The sequence below is a fragment of the Andrographis paniculata genome, unplaced genomic scaffold, assembly GCF_009805555.1.
Source record: "Andrographis paniculata isolate CXL003 unplaced genomic scaffold, ASM980555v1 Contig83END, whole genome shotgun sequence".
NCBI classification, from domain to species: domain Eukaryota; kingdom Viridiplantae; phylum Streptophyta; class Magnoliopsida; order Lamiales; family Acanthaceae; genus Andrographis; species Andrographis paniculata.
The window spans coordinates 359,991-366,027 of record NW_026137621.1 but is presented as its reverse complement, the minus strand read 5'-3'; positions in this window follow the sequence as shown (position 1 = coordinate 366,027).

Genomic DNA, 6,037 nt, shown 5'->3' with positions numbered 1-6,037 from the left:
CAGTAATTTTCATGAACATACAAAGCATATCAAGGTTGATTGTTACTTTATTCGTTACCACTGGCTAAGTATGCTATGTTGATCAATTTGTGGATAGCTTCACAAAGTTTCTGAGAGGTCCTCTCATCAAGTATTTTGTGTGGCAAGCTTGACATGTCTGATTTATATGCTCCAAATTGAGAAGTCTTAGATAATTATAGGGTTATGCCCATTGTGCTTATTTATGTGTGCATATATATATGTGTATATATGTTGTACTTATTGTAGAACAATCAATATTTGGATAATACACTTTATTGTTATCTATTTTCTTGGAGAATTTGTAATGATTCTTAAAACGTTTATTTAATGAAAACATGGAGAAAGGATTCGAGATTGAGCCCACTTAATGTTAATACTACAAAGAAGATTCTGTGTCGAAGCACACTTATTGTCAGAAAAAAAATGACCGCCAAGAAAAATAGACTATGTATAGCGCTTTCACCCAATTAGGTGGCATAGATTTGGGCTGAATAAACACAATTGTTAATGTCAAGCCTAGTACTCAAGGCTTAGCTTGGAGAGAAAAAGATCCATGTGTCTTGGACTGAATTTGCGATTAAGAGTGACCAAGAGAATGGGTTAAAACATAAAGGGGAACTTTCGAGAACTTTCCGGAAAAACCTAGAATTTCTTGACTAATCTATACTTATCTTTTGACCGAGACTATGTCAGTAACCCCAAAGGCAAATATTTTATGTACGAAAAGCTATGGTGGAGAAAAAAAGGCTCGAGCAATAAATCATTTCATTTGTGATATATAACATTATTTCGACTATGTAGGTATTTTTGAAGATAAGGACAGAGTTCATACTGTTCTTGTTACCTCAAAGGATTGACCCATATCTTGTGGAGGTGAAAAGAAGTACATAATGACGAAAGAACCATCACTATGTAAAGGGAATATAAGAGGGAGCTTAGAGATTACCGGACGAACATTTTCCTAGTGTGCATCCCTATGGTCCAATTCCATGTATACTTGAGCCTTCCATTTGTGTTTCTTCAGTTCCCTTATCCAAATTTGGCTTTGAACATTACCAATTTATGCCAAAGTGTTAATGAGTTTGCCGAGCGGTTTTGGAGCAGTTCGAAATGATTGGAGGTTGTTGCAGAGTGCAGATTCTGGGAGATCAAGTTAGAAGCATGGCCTTGAAAGTAGACATCTTTAATAGTAGGAGAAGCTGGCCTTCCAGAGATATATTAACCTCCAGCAGTTGACTTCTAAAGGTTTTAGGGTTTCCAGATTCTCTGGTAAGCCAAAACAATTGAGAGATAGATGTATTGCAAGGTCTTTGGGATTAAGAATATATATCAAATTTAGAAAATTAAGAAATACACCTCGGGTTAGGGGTGGGCAAAATATCCGAATCGAACCGCCACACCGAATCGAATCGAACCAAATTTTTGGTTAACTGAGCAAATTTGATTCGAGTACAAATACTGCATATTTGGTATATGTTCAGTTCTGTTCGGTTTCATTTTTTAATGTTTTTTTTCAATTCGGTTAACCGCCAGAGTGCAGATCCAACCTTCAAATCTCAAATGCGATTCACAAACCCTAATTTCTTCACCCTACCTTGCGACGTCGACAATACTTCACCCCTCCCATGCGCTATTTTTCAGCCCATCGGCGGCGCGGCTTCATCTTGTCACCTGCGATTTTTCAGCCCACCTCCTAGCGCTGCGGCTTCACCCTCTCTCCTGCAGTTTGTGCACAACCATCCACACCATCGTTTCGACTCTTTGCGCACAACACAACTGCACAATCATTTGGGTAACAACTGCACAATCGTCGATTCAAAGTAGTAAAATCTTTTCCATTTTATTTACATTGTATAAGCACCTTTCATGTTTAAATATATTTAATCTCTTACGGTAGGGTTTTGCTTTCAGCTTCTTTGAATTCCTTGAATTCCATAATGTTGTTCAAAGATAAGAAGCAACGAGGTAATATTTTTTGTGGAATTTGATATACGTGTATATGGAGTGTAGGGCCAAATATATTTTGAATGTTTTATGAATTGATATCTCACGAGTTTTGTATAATAGAGGTTATGTTTATATAAAGCCAGATTAAATGTTTTGTGATGGTGTTTTGTTTGTCAAAATTACAAATAAATACGACTTTGCATAGTTTGAAGTATATGGGTTAGTGATCGTTGTAAGTATGCTAATAAAGTAATAATGGAAGGTTGTTAGAATAATAGTCTAATGATCATATGGTTTGTGCCTTTCTATTTTGTCTTAAAATTTCATTCATATTGAAAGAAGAGTGATGTCACGTTTTGGATTCTTACCGGTTGTATTTTTCCTATCATAATATGCAACGTGTTTAGGATTTTTTCCCTATACAAAAATTGTAGAGTGAACTGATTTTTTTTTTTTAATTTCTCCTTCAAGATCGAACTTTGAACTTTCAAATGTTCATGTGCTTTATTACTCTATTTGAAAACATCAACATGTATTATTTTTGCACTTATTCAGACATTTAGATGTATTACAATTTGTTGATTTAGTAATTCATTCATCAAGCAAGATCAAAAAATAAAGTTGCAGGGATTTTTTTAGTGTAAGAACAGGTTTTTTTTAGTTAAAAAAAAATTCAATATATAAATGTAAGTGTACACTACAAAAAAACTCTTGATTTGCGAGGGAAAAATTCCCTCGCAAATCAAATTATTTCCCTCGCAAAACCCGTTAGTGAGGGAATTTGCGAAGGAATAAACGTCATCGCTATACAGCTGCTCGCAAAACCCGTTAGTGAGGAAAATTCCCTCGCAAAAGTTTGCGAAGGAATTTGAGATGGATCATTTCCCTCGAAAATGCTTGCGAGGGAATTTTGTGAGTGTATAGTCCTTCGCAAATATATAACTACATTTTTTTACGAGGGAATTTATTGCCTCGCAAAATTTGTTTTTTGTTGATTCAAAATTTGTAAGGGGATTCATTTCCTTCGCAAAAATCCATCACAAATTATTTTACAAATTTCTATGAATAATTCATTTCGATCGCACACCTGTCCCAAACAATTACAAAAAATATGGATTCATTTTGAATTCATATACCTTGTCCCAAACAATTAGATACTAACAATATAAATTTATTTTAAATTTATATACCTGTCTCAAACAAGTACAAACTAACAATATAAAAAGTCATTTCAATAATTTAATAGTAACACACCGTGCAATACAAAATAAACTCTATCTCCAATACCATACAATAAATTAAAATAAAGCAATCATTCCATCAAATCAGAAAATGCCAAAAGTAAAAAAAATAAAAAGCAAATATATATCACGTGACCAGGGGAGCACCAGTATCGCCGTCCGGGTCACGAAGGTCTAAGTGAACCTGAATTTTCCGCAACTATTCCATGATGGTCATATTATGTTCCTTCAGAATCGGTTGCTTCTTATCTATTCTCATTATACATTCCCTGTCTGTAGGTTCAGCTGGTACTGAATGAAGATCGTTCAGTAGACACTGTTGAAGCCAACCACCCTAACCCGAATATACATTTTTTCTAATCAAGCCCTTTCCACGCATCGAGCACCCCAATGGGAATGATCTTGTGTGCGGTTTTATCCCGCCCATCCGAATATTGCTCATCCACTTGTTATAGGCCTTTTGTGCCCTAGTATTAAGATTTCCTAGTGGGCAGGATCCCACACCTAATGTACTTCTGTGTTGATTAGAATACCTACTAAAAAAATAACAAAATGATTCTAATCTTAAAAAAATAGAAAGGAGCAAGACCAGAAGATATTTCACATGGAATGATATTATTTGAAATAGTTAAGATACCTGAATATGCCAGATGCTCTGCTCTGCTATATTTGCAGTACAAACTTAAGTTGTGTAATTAATTAATTAATCAATCAATCACAGGTATTATTACAACAATTGATTATCAACTCTACTACAGTTTCAATTACAAGATAGATGGACCTGAAGGCAGTGAGGGAGAATGGCATGACATGCCTACTGATATGAATGAATACCTATTTCCCAAACTATTGCATAACAAAAAGATATTTGTGGCTTGTGGGTGAATGGTTGAATATAGGTGTCCTAATTTACCTAAATAGTTAACTTTAATTTGGTTGTATTTTTAAAATACTATAGGATATGAATGGTCCCATTATTGAAATCTTGTAATGGTGTGTTTCACTACAAAAAAATAGTATATTTGTAACGGAATTCCGTCACTAAAGATCACGTAGCTAACGTAATTCCATCATTAATTCCGTCTCTAATATCATTAGTAACGGAAAAAGTGAATTTAATGACGAAAAAATCTCGTTACAAAAATGATATTTTCTTGTAGTGTTTGTTTGGGGTTTGGATTTTTGATTGAGATTTGAATAGTAAAAATTTTGAATTTGAATAATTGTATGATGTGATATAAATAGGTATTGATGTGATGTTTATGTAAAATTGATTTTTAGTATTATATAAAAAATGAAAAATAAGTATTTGATTTGATGTTTTTTGGGGAAAAAAATTGGATGAATAGTTGGATATAAATCCAATCCTCCAAACAAACACACCCTAAGTAGAGCTGATTGATTGATTCATGAGTAATTTTTTTAAGCACAGCAAGCAAGCCAATCAGCACATCAATATCCATCTCATTTCATGATCAAATTTACAGAGATGGATGTTGTGCATATATCCACAAATAAATATATTAAAAGAAAACAATAACAAGATAAAAATGAAGTGACAAACTTTTAGTTTGACGAACTTCATTAAACACAAATATATTTTTTAATTAAACCATGTATTCATTCCCCTCATATCATATTCATTTTTAGCAATCACCAATATCAATTTTAATAATTAATATAATAATAAAATTGAGTTTCAGTTTTCCATTAAATTAAATGTATAAGTAGTTTCATAATTGGATAATTTCTCTATTGTGCTGCGAAATATTGAAAGTGGTATTAAATTAGAAATGTGTGATAAGAGGTTTGTAATTTATGAACAAAATTATTCAAAAGTGTGTAGTTGTAAAGTAAAGACTATAACTAAACTAACCACAAAATAAATAGAGTTTTAGCGACCATCACCTACTCAGGAATGCTGAGGATCCCCACCACTATAGCTAAGGATGAACTCTGCGAAACCGTTGAAAACACCATAACAGAGATGACCCTTCAAGACTGTGTTAATCATCCCATCGGCAACTGACATCTAAAGGAATAAGTGGCAGCAAAAAGAAAGGCTCAGCATAGTCTTAGCCTTTTAGGTATGTAAAACACCAACACTAACTACCAAGGCCAATAACTAAGAGAGTCAAATAGCAAAATACTTTATCAACAATGCTTCATTACTTGGAAGTTCACATAAACCTTATCAATCGCTTCCCATTTCATGGAAGTACACAAAATTAGAACTCTCCCTCATGTACCAAAACACGTGCCATGGACAAAAAATTAAAAGAATGCATATCAAAAATCCGAAACAACACTCCGCTCACAAATCTAAGTTCCTCAAAAAATTGCAATCAGTCACCACTTTCCCATTCTATATCAAATACAATAAAATAAATCAAAAAAAACTGGAAAAATAAAATTAAATTAAAGTATCTTCAAAATTGTCCATGGCAGTAGAAAAACTGTAATCATTAAACATAAAAATTGTATTTGCGCAAAAACAGATTGTCAGATTGTAGGTAATGCAACGCAGAGCTTCATGGAGGGACAACTTCCTGATAAATTCGTCCACAATGAGGTGTTGATCGTACTCGGTACAGTATTCAAGGAGTGTGACGATGTTAGGGTGCCTCAAGCGTGTTGCATTTCGGATCACATCAAAAAACTGTTGTTCTTCAATGATGGGCAAAGGGACTGTTCTAATGTTCTTTACGGCTAAGACCTGTCAAAAAGTGAACTATGTGATCTAGGACATCCCCTCCTCACAATTTCAATATTTGAATTAAAAAAAATTATTTTGTGTCATGTCATGATGATACCATGCCATCAGGAAA